Here is an 18,790-nt window from a genome sequence, read left to right as displayed (position 1 = left end):
AGTGAGAATTTATACTCAAAAGGCAAATGTTACTGAAGACGTCATTACAGGAATGCATCATGGTCTGAAACATTCATTAACAATGTTACCATCCAAAGATACAGTTAGTAACAATAACATATTAACAACAAGAACATTATTTAACAATTGTTTAGTTAAGGCATAACTTGGATGATTATAGCAACGCATAACTATCCAAAAATGTTTTAGCCTATCACCAAATGAACTGTCCAAGTTTGTGACAGGCCAGCAGCTGTAGCTGATTGTTTTCTGTGCCAGTTAGCCATTTTTCATACTATGTAGCATTCAGCAGCCTACACTAGCCTTACCATCTTTTTTTGGAATAGGAATTTTTTGAACTGGTCTTCCTGCTTTGATCCTAACCTTCGCACTGTATTTGAATGTATAAAAGATGGATATTGTCCTCTGATTCCATTGTACTGTTTATTTCACGACCAAAAAACAAGCTTTCCGTTCAACACAAGATTCTTAGCTGTATGACTGCAGATAACGTTCTTGCACTGTTGCCGCTAAAAACAGCACCCCCTATCGCAATTGAAAATTACTGTTCGGAGGAGCTTCCTCCCTTGGCCATTGAAAACGACGTGATTCACGAGCCGCTGGGGTCAGAGCCGTTTATAATGGACTTCAATGAGGGGCTTGAGGAGGAAGCTCCTCCATACAGTAATTTTCAATTGCGATAGGGGGTGCTGTTGGCATTTTGACCTAGGGGAACAATTTTGTTCATTCAAAGTGTTAAAAATAGTAATATTAACAGTAATTTATCAGATTAGTAATTCACTTTATATATTTTTTATTTTTCTCTGAAATTTTAGGGAGGGTGTTCCTCCCTTTCCTCAATGAAGGAGCCTCCTCTGATATATATATATATATATATATATATATATATATAATATATATATATATATATATATATATATATATATATATATATATATATATATATATATAGTGTGTGTATACCATATATATATGGTAACACTTTATAATAACTACACACAATTCATCATTTATTAAGCCTTTGTTACTTATTAGTTAATGGTTTGTTCATCATTAGTAATTTCTTGTTCATATGTTTGTAAGTACATGATTTATACTTAATAAGTAATGAAACAACCACTTATAATGAAATAATTTTCTTACTATAAACAAGTTGCAAACTATTACAAAATGCTTTGTTCCTATGGTAATTCTCATGAATAAAGTATTTGTACACACAGTTATAAATGGTTTGTTCATAGTAAATAAGCCTATATCTAAAATATGTTTATGAATTATTGTTAATACTTAATGAATTATGCAATATACACATGCACTAATGAGGATACATATTTTATAAACCACTTCTTAATACTATAATTCATGATTAACTCAGGGGTTACAAGTGGTTAGTTAATGATATTTTGTGAGCTTATCTAAAGTGAGGACTTTTTATGCCTTGCAACACATTTTCAAATGAGTTGTAAAGATTACATTCACATTCATTCATTTAGCAGACAAGTGACGTACACATGTCAATTTAATTGAAGGCCATTGACATAACAGTGAAAGAATCGAACCCCCAACTTTTCAGGCTACTGCATGCTAGTCCAGCTCCTTGTCCACTACACTACCTTGGCCCAGATAGAAACCCCTACAACGAGTTTCTGTTTTCTTCTACTACACACGGTTATTAAACATCTGTAAACTATTATTAAATGCTGTATTCTTCATTTGTAAAGCATTATTCCTACATTAATTCTCATCTGTAAATCATGTTAACACACAGTTAAATTGACTGTTGTAATACCACTGGGCAGAGGTAGTGTAGTGGATAGGATAACATCAATAACCCATAAAGTCCACCAATGTGGCCTTGCCCGTTAATTTCATTGACATGTGTAATTCGCTTTGGGTGAAAGTGTCGGCTAAATGAATAAATGCAAGTGTAAACTTTTTTGTACTCATTTGTAAATGTGTTGCAAGGCATAAAACGTCCTCACTTTAGATGAGCTCACAAAATATCATTAACTAACCACTTGTAACTCCTGAGTTAATTATGAATTATAGTATTAGGAAGTGGTTTATAAAATATGTATCCTCACCCTAACTAATCATTAGTGCATGTGTATGTAACAACTGTTAAATAATGGAAATATTACTTAATCAAAAACATAGTATTGCATCATTTATTAAGTATTAATAATAATGTATAAACATATTTAAGATATAGGCTTATTTACTATGAACAAACTATTTATAACTGTGTGAACAAATGATTTACTGATGAATTAGAAATGACTAATGATGAACAAACCATTAACTAAGTAACAAAGGCTTAATAAATGATGAAATGTGTGTAAGTATATATACTCTTGATCCCGTGAGGGAAATTTGGTCTCTGCATTTATCCCAATCCATGAATTAGTGAAACACACTCAGCACACACTGAACACACAGTGAGGTGAAGCACACACTAATCCCGGCGCAGTGAGCTGCCTGCTACAACAGCGCCCCTCGGGGAGCAGTGAGGGGTTAGGTGCCTTGCTCAAGGGGTTCGAACCGCCGGGGTTCGAACCGCCAACCATCCGGTTACAAGTCTGAATCGCTAACGGCTGCCCCTAACGTTACGTCCGCAAACGTACGTCCATCTGGCCCTGAGGTAGCTGATCAGCTCCAACTCAAGACGACTGACTCATCAACAGCTCATCACACCGTCTGTGGAGAATATTGGCGGCTTTGGGAGGGAGGTTTAGCCTTGTTAGCCTTGTGCTATTGTATTAGCAGTGATTAGTTAAAAAGTACAGCATGTCTCCCTGTTCATATGCAAAGAATAGCTTCAGATTTAGACTCATTATGGAAAACAATGTTCTCTGCAGCAATTATTTTCTGGAATTGCACCCGTTTAGGATAAGACCTGTGGCACAACATTGTTTTTTTTGTTGTTGGTTTTTTTGCCATTGTAGACAAATCAGTGGGTTTAATTTCCTTTTAGTCAAGCGTTAATTAAAGAGTACTTTTCATTAACATTTAAATGGAGATTTGGAGGACATTATGACAATAATATTTATTTTTAGAGAGAATACCAACATAGTCTGGTGGAATGGTCCCAGCTCAGTAAGTCCTCGGCTTCAGAACACACCTGCCCGATGCATTCTGATGACACGTCCTGTGGCCTTCTCTGACCTGCTCTGCCATTGGTGCGTTGTTCTTGTGACAGCTGTCTACACATTTACATATATTCACTTAGCAGACGCTTTTATCCAAAAAAAACATTACTCTAGTGCAGAGGAGGCCTAAGGTAGGAATTAATGATGCATTAAAACATTGTTGACGAGATGAGAAGGGACTAAAATGAAAATTGAATTTAAAATGGAAAATTATACATTTCCCTAAAAACAGACTAGCAGTATTTTTCCCTAAAGTAGGCTACAATCCAAACACATATAGCTCCTTTAAAATAATGCCTCAAGTGTCAGAAAGAAGAACCAAGCAGTTGCCTGTTGGACCCTCCTGTTGATGGGAAACAGATCCCCAAGGAGCATTCAGAGAGTAGATTCTGCTCTGCCGTGAGTCTGGTCCAGTGTGGTCCAGATGCTCTTTCAGTTGCCACCACAGCACAAGGATACCTGCAAATGCAGTACAGGAGAAGGCCTTGTTTTGTACCCAGTCAGGCTCTTCCCCCTGCTGTTGGGGAGAGACTGATGTGGAGGACTAACATGACACCAGAGGACAAAAACACCAGAGGACATGGCTACCATCAGCCATTCTGTTTGTTAATAGACAGTGAAGGATTCGTTCAGTTGTTAGGGAGATGCTGATATGGAGGAAAAGGACACCCGGTGATCTGTTCGTGCCAGGACTGACTCCACCATCAGGCAGTCTGTTTGTTAATGCACAGTGAAGACAGTGAAGGAGGCTCGCAGACCTGTCAGCCCTGAGCAGGCTACAGGCGGGCTGTCAGGTGAAGAGAGAGAGAGAGAGAGAGAGAGAGAGAGAGAGAGAGAAGCTGAAGGGGGGGGGGCAGTAGTGGTAGTAGAGGAGGGGGCAACACTTACAGTGCACTTTGATTAGCCATTCAACCTGCTCAACCTTCTCAGTTTTCAAAAGAAATAAATCACAGGTTATGCTAAATGGACTTGGTTAGCATAATTTCATCCGGCTGCTTTATTTCACGGATTTTGGGAGGGCAGGTATTTTTTTATCCTTGTTGGAGAGGTAGAGTGAGAGGTAGAGTGAGAGGTAGAGTGAGAGTGGTTAGGGGTCACCCGTGCCTCATTTTCGGCCTTTTAAGTGACTCTCTGAGCTGTAAACAGTGTTGTAAGGCTGCGTGTACAGTGACTCTCTGAGCTGTAAACAGTGTTGTAAGGCTGCGTGTACAGTGACTCTCTGAGCTGTAAACAGTGTTGTAAGGCTGTGACTCTCTGAGCTGTAGGGGAGAGTGGGGTGATTGGTGCCAGTGGGGAAGTTGTGCCACCCCCTATTTCTAGGAAACTATAGAAGAAATTGGTCATGTGACCACACATTTTTGAAGACTCAGCCATTTCAATCATCCTGCAGAGAAGAGAGCCTCATTGCATGAGAGGTAAGCACATTTAAGTTAAAAGAACTGTTTTTTGCCTTTCAAAGTAAAATTTCTATGATCATGTTTTTTTGATTGTTGTGTCAAAACAGTTATAGACAAGTTTGAAACATTTCACACATGTTTTAGTGCTTTGGTAAGCTACATTATGAGTCTATACAGGTAGCATGATGTTAGCTCAAATCTGATGGATGATGCATTTTTTCCAAAATGGTGGGGTTGGGGTGATTTGTGCCAAAGGCCCTGGGTTAAGTTGTGCCAGTGGCACCTCCACTTATACTCACCCCCACTTATAAATAATGTTTTAAACATATTATTTTATTGTAATTGTGCATTTTATTCTTACATTTTATCACTAAAACTATGTGACCTTCTTTATTTTAGACCAAAAATAGAAATATACCATCATGCCACAGAGTTAAAAGAGGAAGACAGGCAGGGCATACTGTATGGAGAAGGAGCTGGCAGAACATATAAAGGCACTAGCAGTAATGTTTCATGGTCTAAGTCCATGAAATGCTGTGAACTTCACACACACACACACTGACCAGGAAGCCTGGGAAGGAGAGGGGGAACATCATCTAGGTAGTAGCAGTGGCAGAGTTGACATCTACACAACCACATCCAACCACCTAAATCTGCTGTAAACTTCTCTGATTTTCATTTCAGGTATGACTTCCCTCCACACAAGATCTACAACATGGATGAAACTGGTGTGACAATGGAAAATGACCTTTGATATGCTTGTGTGGCGCAATAGGCTTGTAGAAAATTGGCCTTTGATGTTGTAAAATAACTTTAAATAAACCTTAAATGAGTAATTTTGTATTGAATTTGTCTAGCTTTTATAAAGCATTACAGTGTCTGAGATCAAAATATACTGTTTTACTTCAATAATCGATGGCACAATTTACCCCAATGCATTCTCTTCAAAGGCACAACTTACCCCGCACCGGGGGCAAGTTGTGCCACAAGACCACTTTTTTTCAGAAAGCTATATCTCTTAAATACTATATTTCAGATTGAAAGTGATTGTTCCCAGAGATGCACCACATCCTGAAATATATGTTCATATTGTAGTTGGAAGCATTACTATCATGGCCTCCCTTTAAAGTCACTTTAAGTAAAAACTGGCACAACTCACCCCACTCTCCCCTAAACAGTGTTGTAAGGCTGCGTAATTTTGATTTCACAAGCGTTGAGTGAGTGGGCAGAAATAGGGCACACACCAGGAAAATCCTGTTTTATTTGGTGCTGTGTGTGTGAGTGTGTGTGTGTATGTGTGTGTTTGTGTATCTCTGTGTGTGTGAGTGCAAGTGATAGTAGTGTGGTGGGGGTAGTGGGGGTATACTGATAGTATTGGTGGTGGTGGGGGTATTAGTAGTGGATGTTGGTTTAGATGTGGGCAGTGGTGGGGGGTTGGGGTCATGGCTGTGTCTCCCCCTGCCAGTAACACCCAGGGCTGTATTTTGGATCACCAGCGCATGGCGTAAAGTTCGTAATTCACCCGCGCAAAGTTGAATTCGGTATTTTGCACGTTTATTTTTTAAGCATTGCGCCCAGGGGTGTGGCAATTAACAACCTAGGGAGTGGACTAGCGCATTGTCTAAAAATCGCTATCATACACCACCTAAACCTGGTCAGAAGTCAATGGCGAGTTGTTCATATGCTATTTTAAGAGCGCATGTCAAGTCATATTGGTAGGTGCACGCACCATCCTTCTATCATTCATGAACGCACCAGCGCACGTCCATGCAAAGCATTACAAATTGCACGATTACGATGGGAAACATAATTAGAACAAAGATATTACGAAATACTGTACATCTCATGATGAGTAGTTATTCACCATCATTTGCAAATTGGTAATGACGGTTAAAAGTGATTAGGGGAGAGGCGAGAGACACGTATGGAGCACAGCTGAAGACGCACTGTCACGAGATATAAGCAACTCCTCTGCAGGATAAATGTTGTTTTATTCAGTCATTTGAGCAATATTAGGGTAAGTGTTGCTTTTTCCAGCCTATGTTTTCGGTGGTAACCCATTGTCAGTCAATAGTGAAAGTAACTGCATATAACTGTCTTGTCGTTGACTGACTCCTTGGTGAAGTTAGTTTCACTTTGCCAATGAGTTCAAATAGACGAGTGCAAATGGTGAAGGCTATGCTAGGTTTTAGTAAAGCATGGTTTAAGAATGTATTCTATACAGTCTCTTTTTTTGACATTTATTTGACATATCGCGCGTTGCGCTGTTGAAGATAATGACAGATGTCATTCTCATTGGTTTAAAATGATGTTACGCCCCAAACACACCCATATGACTGATTAAAAGACCTAGGAACACCTTGTTACGCCATGCGCTCCACTTTTGATAGCGAAACCCCTCCCAATGTGAACTGGACGTCCTACTAAATTTGAATAGACTTTTGACGAGTGACGATGCACTTTAGAATGTCATGATAGGGCCCCCAAAGTTGTGTTATTTTCAACATATTTTCAACACATATTGTGTAACAAATAAAAAAGGAAACAACACAAACTGTGTTGAAAATATGTTGAAATATATGTTGAAAATAACACAACTTTGGGGGCCCTATCATGACATTCTAAAGTGCATCTGGACACAGAGATGTGTTGAAAACAACGCAAGTTCTTCGTTGTTGGTTTTGGTGTGTTGGGGAGGGGGCCACTATAGAGGAAGGCAGTGGCAGTGCACAGGGACAGTGTGTGTGTGTGTGTGTGTGTGTTGGGGAGGGGGGCAGTGTATAGGGAGGCAGTGGCATCACACAGAGTAGCGAGGGCCGCTCACCTCTTACAGGTCACTTGAAGATCCATCACTCTGACAGCCGGTTCTGCTGGAAATGCACTGCCCTCATCTCCGTCTCCACCACACACACACACACACACACACACACACACACACACACACCTACACGTCTCTGCCTCTGTCTCCACCTTACCACACACATACACACCCACACATGCACACACACCCACACAGACACATCCACACACACACACATGTCTCTGTCTCCACCTTACCACACACACACACACACACACACACACAGAGACACATCCACACACACACACACGTCTCTGTCTCCACCTTACCACCCACACACACACACACACACCACCCACACCCACACACACACACACACACACACACACACGCACGTCTCTGTCTCCACCTTACCACCCACACACACACACACCACCCACACACACACACACACACACTAGTGTTGCACGGTGTATCGATACTAAAAAGGTATCACGATGCCTTAACGCAAAAAACGATACGATTTTCGACGTTTTTAGAATTGATACTTTATTAAAATAATAACGTTCTGTGTTTGTGTGAACTGCTGCTCTCACTGCTCCTTGCACGCATCTAGGCAAGTGGGCGTGTCAAGCAGGCAGCTCTGAGTGAGTGCGCAGCCAACGTCAACATAGTTCTTTGCCGACAGTCCTCGGCCTTGTGGATAAAACAAAAGGTGAAGTGAAATCTGCAACTATTTCGGATACATCGCGAATAGTGAAGGCAAGCCATCAGGTACACAGACGCCCGTTTGTAAAATATGTTTCAAAGTCATTTAAAAGCAGTAGGCTACGCATGAAACTTGGCTAAACACCTCGCAGACATATCCCAACATTTCTAAAGAGTTCAAAAAACGACAGGTTAACGAATATGCTATAGAAAACACGACTACATGGTTAGTGCCAAGATCTTCTCTTCTGTTTTAGTCTAGCCTAAGTGAAACGAGTATATGGTTCTCTGGGATAAAGCGAACCTTCCTTCATCAATGCATTTTGACGAGACATAACGAGCTGTAATCATTTTGACGAGACATAACGAGCTGTAATCATAGGGTGCTAACGTCATGAAAGCGCAATGTTCACGCCAGAATAACATTACCATAACTTGTAAACAATCTATTTCATGTTCGGTCAGTACTACTGGTAATATTTGTCATGGCATGTAGACTGCAATTTCTTTAATAATTATTGGCCAGATGTAAGATAGGATACCCGAAATGCGCTAATTAAAGCCCACGTACGGCATAATACCACCAAAGCGTGTTGAGTCCTAATAATTGTTACGTGGTAGCAAATCATGTTATCAAAGAAATAGACGTAATGTAGGAATGCACACAGATATATTGCAACAGGTAGGCTAATGGTGTAGGCCTATCTGACGAAGACCTGAGTGGTTGGAATGTCGTACTTGTACACTGGGGCTGGGCGCAAAGAAGACTATCCTCACATTTTTACCTTTGCAACTGTCAAAGAAATCCCATGAACACGGGAAGGCCTAGGGTAGCCTATACTGTACATCAGATGGCCTAAAGATTAGGCCCCTCTGCATAGCATTCAGTGATTTGCATGCAGTAATTTCAACACTGACCTTGATCTAGCCTAGTTTGGCTATTTAAAGCTACTTTATTGCCAAAACAACACAATGTAAATGAACTATAACAAACAATAAAGGACTTAATCACACAAAGTAGGCCTACTATTTTACTGACTATAAAAAATGATAATTATGTTGGAAGTTTAGAACCCAGAGTTGACCGGCACACTACAAAAGTGCACCGAATTCAACACAAATGATTCAATACACTTGGAGGAGGTATGAGTCCTTTCTTTTCCAGATATCTTAGGATTTCGCCGTAGTATCGTTTCAGTATCGAACATCGTGATATTTATGGCAGATATCGTATCGAAGTCATAATTTTGGTATCGTGACAACACTAACACACACACACACACACACACACACACACATACACACACACACACACACACACATACACACACACACACACACAAACCCACACACACACACACATACACACACACACACACACACACACACACACATAGCTCTAACAAACACGCACCAGTGTTTTAACTTATAGCTCTAACAGGCACGCACCAGTGTGTTATAACTTATAGTGTTATAACTTATAGCTCTAACAGGCACGCACCAGTGTGTTATAACTTATAGCTCTAACAGACACGCACCAGTGTGTTATAACTTATAGTGTTATAACTTATAGCTCTAACAGACACGCACCAGTGTGTTATAACTTATAGCTCTAACAGACACGCACCAGTGTTATAACTTATAGCTCTAACAGACACGCACCAGTGTGTTATAACTTATAGCTCTAACAGACACGCACCAGTGTTATAACTTATAGCTCTAACAGACACGCACCAGTGTGTTATAACTTATAGTGTTATAACTTATAGCTCTAACAGGCACGCACCAGTGTGTTATAACTTATAGCTCTAACAGGCACGCACCAGTGTATTATGACTTATAGCTCTAACAGGCACGCACCAGTGTGTTATAACTTATAGCTCTAACAGGCACGCACCAGTGTGTTATAACTTATAGCTCTAACAGACACGCACCAGTGTGTTATAACTGATAGTGTTATAACTTATAGCTCTAACAGACACGCACCAGTGTTATAACTTATAGCTCTAACAGACACGCACCAGTGTGTTATAACTTATAGTGTTATAACTTATAGCTCTAACAGGCACGCACCAGTGTGTTATAACTTATAGCTCTAACAGACACGCACCAGTGTGTTACAACTTATAGCTCTAACAGGCACGCACCAGTGTTATAACTTATAGCTCTAACAGACACGCACCAGTGTTTTAACTTATAGCTCTAACAGGCACGCACCAGTGTGTTATAACTTATAGTGTTATAACTTATAGCTCTAACAGGCACGCACACAGCTCTAACAGGCAGACCGACTCCAAGCGATGCTGCATTCTGCATCCTGACTAGAATGGAGGGCCCGTCAAATCACACAGCTTTGATCATGTGATGTTTTCCCACTGTTGTCCACTATTTGATCATTCAGCGGGTTATATGCATGGTATGCATGGTCACGAAGGCTACCTTGTTGGAGATGTTTGCTGGTAGGGTACTCAGACTGGCCTCACATGTAGCACCATGACATAGATAGATACAGTAGATAGATATACTTTATTGATCCCTAGGGGAAATTCAAGGTCACAGTAGCATACAGACAACACACACACACATTCAATAACAGCAGAAAAAGTAATTAAAAGTATATAATATAAAACACACAACTAAGCAATAAGGACTGTAGAAGATAAAGAATATACTAAATATACAAAATACAAATTATACTAAATAAAACTTAATCAAAATCAATTCTAAAAAACAGTATCCACATAGTGGGTTAATAATCAATCAGGTGCGCTTGCAATGACTGAAGCAGGGACTGAGCCTGTGGTTCTCAGTGCATGAGGTAAGGTAAGGTGCTCTGTGTGAATGAGTGTCATGGTGATGGTGCAAATGAGTAAGTCAAACAGTGCAACAGTGCAAGAATAAAGTCTATATCTCTTTATATCTATATATAAATAACTATATTATGTGGCATGGAGGGAGGGGTTGTGAATATGTGCTAATACAGCACGCAAACAGTGAGGCAGAAGACAAATGTAAAGTGACTAGTGGACAGACAATTCAAGACATTGGAGGTGGTGAAGAGGCAGACAGACTATGCGGAGAAGTCTATTTCTCCTCTTCCCTTAAGTGATGCATTAAACAGTTCAATGACCCTGGGGATGAATGACTTCCTCAATCTGTCTGTTGTGCAAGGCAGTGAGTGAAGTCTCCAGCTGATCAGGCTCTTCTGCTTAACAGTAGTGCTGTGGAGTGGATGACACTCATTGTCCAAGATGTTGATCAGTTTGTTCAGGGTCCTTTTGTCAGATATTGAAGTGATGCACTCCAGTTCAGCTCCCACTACAGAGCCAGCTTTCCTTACCAGCCTGTCAATTCGCCCAGCATCCTTCTTCTTTGTGCTTCCTCCCCAACATAGCACTGCATAGAAGAGGACACTGGCAACAACAGACTGGTAGAACATCCTGAGGAGCTTGCTGCACCGGACCCCGACGCGCCAGCCTTTCTATACATTATCCCTTACTTGTTTGTATCCTGCATCATGTGCAGTGTTAAATAGGCTTGTTTATATCCTGCATCATGTGCAGTGTTAAATAGGCTTGTTTGTATCTTGTATCCTGCGTCTTGTGTTAAATAGGCTTGTTTATATCCTGCATCATGTGCAGTGTTAAATACTGTAGGCTTGTTTGTTGATTGACCACTGTGGCACCTTTCCTGTGTAAATCTGTCATTATACATACAGACAAGCAGTGTTGCCACAGTTACCTTGAAAAAGTAATCTGATTACTGATTAGTTAGGCTTTAAATTCAGATGTGTGTTCAATAATGTCTAGTCAGTACACCAAATAAGGAAGGCCTATTGATAGAAATTGTGATAGTAAAATATGTAGATTTTGGTAGTTTGGCCTTTTCATGTAGCCTTGGCAACTAGCCATCTAGTATAGGCCTGAGTAATATGCAAATTAAATTACACTTGTTAAACTCACCTCAACAAGTCTTTTGGAATCATTTAACCCGCCGTGAGCAATGCTAAAGTCACTGTTACAAACAGTGCAGTGTGCAAGACTATCATTATGTTTTACTCTTATGAGACAATTGGGTAGACTTTTGTGTAGTCTGATGTGAAATGGGTCTTAAATGTTCCTTTTTGAGGGGCACTGACTCTCCCATGATGCTCCTGTTCCTAGATACACTGACTGAACTGATTAATTAAGTTCGGGAGATAAGAGATATAAACCCACCTACTCTGAAAACTGATTAGTTGATTAAGCAAAACAGACCAGGATGCTCTCTGTCTTGGATGCGCTTCAGGTACACTCACGCACCACTCCTCTCTCTCTCCCTCTCCGTTGTGTGCGCGTTAAACTCAGATGCACACGCGATTTGAAGTACGGTCTGGCTTGCGTGTTTTTGTTCGCTGTAGGTTCCGGGAGATTTTATGTAATTTGCGGGCGTCAGGAAGCCGCTATCAATATGTGGGAGACTCCCAAAACTTTGGGAGACTTGGGATGTCTAGCTAGACAGCACTTTGTCGCCAGCACAGAATGTACAATGTAGCCTACATTAATGTTGTCATGTTTAGCTGACACAAACTCAAAATAATGACTGTATAGATAAAATGTGCATCTCTCTCCTCCCTCCATTGTTGTTTACGCTTGTGTCGCTGCGTGGTTTTACCATAGACAGGGTTTTACACGTGAGTTGTCCTCGTGAAAACGTGAGCATAGCCTACATGACGTTAATCCCCGAGACAAGAAGAAAGCAAAGAATATATCTTTTTACTAAGGACAAAAATAGTAACGCACAGTGACTTACATAGTAGCGCGTTAGATTACTCGTTACCGAAAAAAGTGGTCAAAATAGACTAACGCGTTACTAAGTAAAGCGTCACTGGCATCACTGCAGACAAGTTAATAGAATGACTATTAACACGATGAGTGATGAGGGGCATCCGTAACAGTAAGCAACACAGGACACAACAGTAAAGTAGGAAAGTTGAAAAGTGCATGTAACAGACCTCTTAAGAAGAGTGCATGTAACCGACCTCTTCAGAAGAGTGCATGTTAGGGACCGTTCGGTATTTATGGAATGGACCACCGGAGGAAAATAGAGGAGGGTCATGTCTTTTTATTCTTTGTTGAGGGGAGGGTCATCTGTTTTTTTTATTCTCGGAGGGAGGGTCACCCAACTTTTGTATTCATGAAAACAGCAATATTTGGGCAGTCGCCCATGGCCTCGCGTCTGATGGGCCTCGCACCTGGCTAAAGATGACACTAAGCGTTTATTGTTCATTAACGCCTATAGCCTAAGCAAAAAGCTTAACGTGGCTTAATGTCCTAAAACAACAATCAGTGATCACCAAATTTCTCTCATATCTTTAGGTTTGTGACTGCATGTTTCTTCAATCTCCTTCACTGACACATATGGAAGGCTTAACATCCCAAAACAATGATCAATGATCATCAAATTTCTTTCTCATATTGCTCCTCATAACCATCTATAAAATTCTATTCCAAAGTTTTTTTTTTCTTTTGGAGCACGTCCAAATCCCAGGACATAACGCACTGTAGGCTACCTCATAACAGGCTCGAGATATCATTCAAAAGTGGACAGATAGGCCTATAGGCTACTGCACTTAAAACTTAAAAAGATGAACCTTCCCGAACTTTTAAATTGCGATCAGTGACTGGCATCGGGTGAACAAAGCTTTTCGAAGTTGAACAGGCTTTTAAAAACTGTTTGCGCACGTCCATGTCACAGAAGAGACTAGTGGGCTCGCCCTTCTATGAATTCAAAAAGACGTTAGGCTAGCTTGCAGGTATAGCCTATGATTTCATGGCTGAGTTTGCGGCAAAGTAAGCAAGAAAATGTTTTTTATTCTGAGTCAGGATATGGCGAGTATGCCATTTAGGCCTATTTGTCCAATTTATTTTGCCAATGTAGGCTATTTTAGCCTGGTGTTACCATCCTATGTACTTCCGGCCAAAATTTGATTTCAGCCTCGCACGTAGTCTGGCCCAACCGACAGTATGCGGTTCGCGTACGACCGCGCCAATCAGCGAACAGTTGAGTGATGACGCGGAACTTGCCTGCCGAGTTGCTTGTAGTCCAGCGAAGCTTGTAGTTCAACAGCATAGCAACAATGGCGACGGAGGAAGAGACGCTAGAAGCTATCCACGAAGTTGTCTCAACTCTCGAGGGTATTACGCAATTAAAGCAGGAACAAGAGGCTTGTCTTGTCAATTTTATAAATGGCAAGGACGTCTTATAACTCTCCTTCCAACTGGCTTTGGGAAAAGTTTGATTTATCAGATGGTGATAGCTAAACCTAAACGCACAAGTGTAGGCTACTACATGCATCACTACTTATCATGTTTTCAAATAAACGTTTGCTGCTCGTTATTCTTCCCCCTACTCTCAAATTACCTTAACAAAATCAATGAGGCATAGGCCTAGGCCTACTTAAGGAATGGAATGTTAGCTACCCTACCGAGCGGGGCTCAAGGCGAGGCGGTGTGTCTTGACGTGAGCTAGCCTGTTACCGAGCGGAGCTCAAGATAAGGCTGCTGTGATTGTGCTTGACTGGGACTAGCGGTTACTGAACTGGGCTCAAGGTAAACCGCTCCGTGTTTGTGTTTGACAGAGGCTAGCCTGTGGCCGAGCTGGGCTCCAGGCGAGGCTACCGTGCTTGTGGACAGTAACGTTAGCCAGTCACCGAGCGTGGCTCAAGGTAGGCTGCGTTGTTTTATGCCGAGGCAAGCTCCAGGTTAAATAACACGTAGGTCGTCAGTACAATCCAACTTATCCGAGAGTGTAGTCTGAACAGCCCGTGGAGAACAAAGTAAGCTCCGACGAAGTCACCGGGCTGCGTAGAATAACAATCGTCTGATAAGCGGCGAGAAGAGATAACAGGGAAAACTGGCGTGTGACAAGAGCTGATATAATCTCGGCGACGTGACGCTTTTGGTATACAACTCTCGGTCTGTGGCTGGCGCAAGTTAGAGATATATCCACTATGAAGAGACTGCCCTAGCGGTCAGGTAACCTGCATACTAGCCAGCGGTCTGTTTACTACTGAGAGCAGAAGAGCCTGAAGCGAAATGGTAAGCGTAAAAGCCTGAACTCCGGCGCACAGCACACGTCATTACCAAACGTTGCTGATTGGTTAAGGGAACTCCAATGATTTTAAACCTCAAAATAAGCATCCGCCCATTACGGAGACAAATTATTATTACTTTGTTCCAGACTGTATGACGAAGAGAATTCGTAGTCACAGGCGGTAAGGGCCAGGCTAAGGCTATTTAGCCTACAGACCAGTTTCCATAGTGCACATCTTATCAATAGTTTGAATGTCGAGTGTGTTTCTGCTCATTGGCAAATAGCGTTCAGCACAATGATTCATGTCCAATTAATTCCCCCTGTTAAAGTGCTTTGTTACACTAGTTTAGTTTTGTGATGTAGCCTATGATAAATGGCTTATGGCCAAATAGCCTATGTGACTCAGCTAATGTTATAGGCCAATGCCAGAGCCAGTTTACGGAGAGCCGGATCACTCCCTATTAACTCCATTGTACCTGCAATCTGTTGCAGTTCCGCTAGGAGCGATCACGAATAAGTGCAAAAACAATGGGGGTATATGGAGCTAGACGGCTAAATGTGTCTCTTTCACCTGGTTGTCGTTGAAAAATCGAAGATTTGATTGTGGTTTCTGCAAGATCAATATGGATTATAGGTCAAAAGTTGAATGAACGAGTACTTACGTCCTTTCGATTTCTTACAGGTTGGGTCGTTGTTGCCCACAACACACAAGCTTTCTGCTAATGAATGACGTCATTGACGCATTTGAAAGGCTTTTTAGAACAAATAAGTGACTCAAAAAATATAACACTCAGCGGTGTGTATTTTCTCTGCCCCCTCTTTTGCATGCAACATTGAAATTTCTGGGCAAAAAATTATATCCCGAGAAAAGTGGATTTGAGGGGTACAGCTTCATAGACCTCCATTCATTTTGCACTTATTCGTGAGCGCCCTCATGTGGAACCAGAACAGGAACTGCAACCAGTTCAGAAACCGGAAGTTTCCCGAGAGTGGCGGTTCTCCCCTTATTAGACATTCTCTGGCCTAGGCTATACAATTCACCCTCTTAGACAAGCTGGTGTAGCCTATTAGCCTAGGCCTACTATTAAAATGCACCGACAGGTAGGCTACGTGTAGTAGGCCATCGCATGATTTCATGCACGTAAGTGAAAAGGGCCTCGCACCTCTCAAGTTCACGACGGCCCTGCAGCTCCTCCTAAGACAGCGGGAAAAAGTTAAAATACGTGATAAACCCGGAAAAAGTTGACAGGTATGTTTCGGTCCCGTGATTATTTGTGAAATTTTGCAAACGACAGCCTTTTCAAGGCATTTCAAGGAAGGAGTGGTAGCATGCAAGCTCCCTAATTGACCCAGTAGGCTACAGAAGGCATCAATACATTGTTGGGGAGGGTCATGTGTTTTTTTCTCAATCACTTTGGAGGGTCACGTCTTGGAGGGAAAAATTTCTTGCTGGCGAGGGAGGGTCACGTCTTTTTTGACTAACGCTTCCAAAACTCCTCCAGTGGCCCCTTAAATAAATAACGAACAGTCCCTAACCGACCTCTTCAGAAGAGTGCATGTAACCGACCTCTTGAGAAGGGTGCATGTAACCGACCTCTTGAGAAGAGTGCATGTAACCGACCTTTTGAGAAGATGTAACCGACCTTTTGAGAAGAGTGCATGTAACCGACCTCTTGAGAAGAGTGCATGTAACCGACCTTTTGAGAAGATGTAACCGACCTCTTGAGAAGAGTGCATGTAACTGACCTCTTGAGAAGAGTGCATGTAACCGACTTTCAGTTTATGAACTACATCTGTATTCTCTCTCAGTCTCAGTCAATATTGAATAGTAGCACAAAGTACAGTATAAAAACACACATAAAAACACACAAATAAATAAATAAAACATAGGATTTGCTTTGCCTTTTCTCTATTCTACAGTGTATTTGCCTCTATATTTCAGCATCCTTGCACACACACACACACACATACACAAATGTTCAATGCGATTCACAATTGGCCTTGCGTTTGCCTGATAGATTTCCTTTATTTTTAAAATGATATTTTTTGAGCTTTTGTTTAATTTTGTTTCATTTTTGTTTGTTTAATTTTTTTCTTTTTTCTGATGACTGTGTGTCAGTGTTTACTTGAACTGGCTCCAGATCTAGCAAGAGGCTCGTGGGGGGAACATTGGTTTTAATTGAGTTGGATACACAAATGAATGCAGCTGCGAACTGCTTGCCTTGTGTAGCAACTGTTGGCAAACAGAGCAGGCTGCTTGCAGGACTTTGATATGAAACAGCACAACAAAACAAGCCGTTTGATTACAAAAAGGCTTACGCAACTCCACACCAACACTATTGCAGTTCTTTCTAACTCTGTGGACGGGATTTCTGTCCTTCCTCTACCACCAAAGTGACTGTAAAAATACATAGATATTTAGTGGCATGCAGTTAAAGAGTGTGTGTATGTGTGTGTGTGTGTGTGTGTGTGTTGGGGGTTGGGTGGTCTCGTTGAGGTCTTATATGGTTTGCTTGTCTGTGTGTGTGTGTGTGTGTGTGTGTATATTTTGTCTCATAGGTGTGATGCTAAGCCTGAGAGAGTATGATTATATTATAAAGATATAGAGGTCTATATAACAGAGGATATTGAGTTCTTGTACTCGACAAATTGATCTCCTGGTCTTTGATACATACACTGCCAATTCGGAGATATGTTTTATCTCTTGGTCTTTGATACATACACTGCCAATTCGGAGATATATTTTATCCCCAGTTACTGTTCTCTCTCTTGAATTACAATTTAATTGACTTAACTGAATTAATTTCTTGGTGAAACACCAAGTTGCACAAGCCAAGCCATAAAACAGCTGGGACCTTAAGCATCCGTGTTGGGTCAAAGGAGTATGGCTCGACTGAGTGTGTGTTTGTCGCATAACTCATGTTACTGTACTGTACTGTGTGTGTGTGTGTGTGTGTGTGTGTGTGTGTGTGTGTGTGTGTGTTTGGTCAAAGGAGTACAGCTAGACTGAGTGTGTGTTTGTCGCATAACTCATGTTACTGTACTGTGTTTGTGTATGTGCGTGCGTGTGCGTGTGTGTGTGTGTCAGTGTGCGTGCGCGTGTGTGGTTATGTGTGTGTGGGTGTGTGTGTGTATATTTGCGTGTAGGGACGGACTGGCCATCTGGCATACCGGGGGTTTTCCCGGTGGGCCGACGCACCTTTTGAGCCATAAAAGGTATAGCCAATAATAATGTTATTTTTTTGGCCAATGATCGGCCCAAAGCAAGGACAGTCAGCGGCCCATTGGTTAATTTTCCATACTGACACTGGAGTGATCCAATAACAGCTCTTGTCAGGCCCCAACCTCCCATTTTGGCTCAGAGCCAATATTCTGTGAGCGCATCAAAATTAATTGAATTTGTGGGTGGATACCAGTAGTGCCAATTATACAAAAATAACACCAACGTAGAAGCTTCAACAGTAGCCTAGCCTATACAATATTGCAGGCTAGACTATGTCAGCAACAGGTTGACAGTCGCTGAACTTGAACAAGGAGATGTTAGCTGTAGCCCACAGAGCAGGGAGAAGCAGCTGGAGTGGAGAGTGTACAGTAGTCGAGGCTACATGATAACACAAACTCAATGATGGAGCAGGTATGTG

This window comes from Alosa pseudoharengus, unplaced genomic scaffold, assembly GCF_046254945.1.
Source record: "Alosa pseudoharengus isolate Yale_2024_CS ecotype anadromous, Long Island Sound unplaced genomic scaffold, YU_APseudo_1.1 YU_APseudo_1.1_scf_14, whole genome shotgun sequence".
NCBI classification, from domain to species: Eukaryota; Metazoa; Chordata; class Actinopteri; order Clupeiformes; family Clupeidae; genus Alosa; species Alosa pseudoharengus.
Note: the sequence above shows the minus strand (reverse complement) of the source record.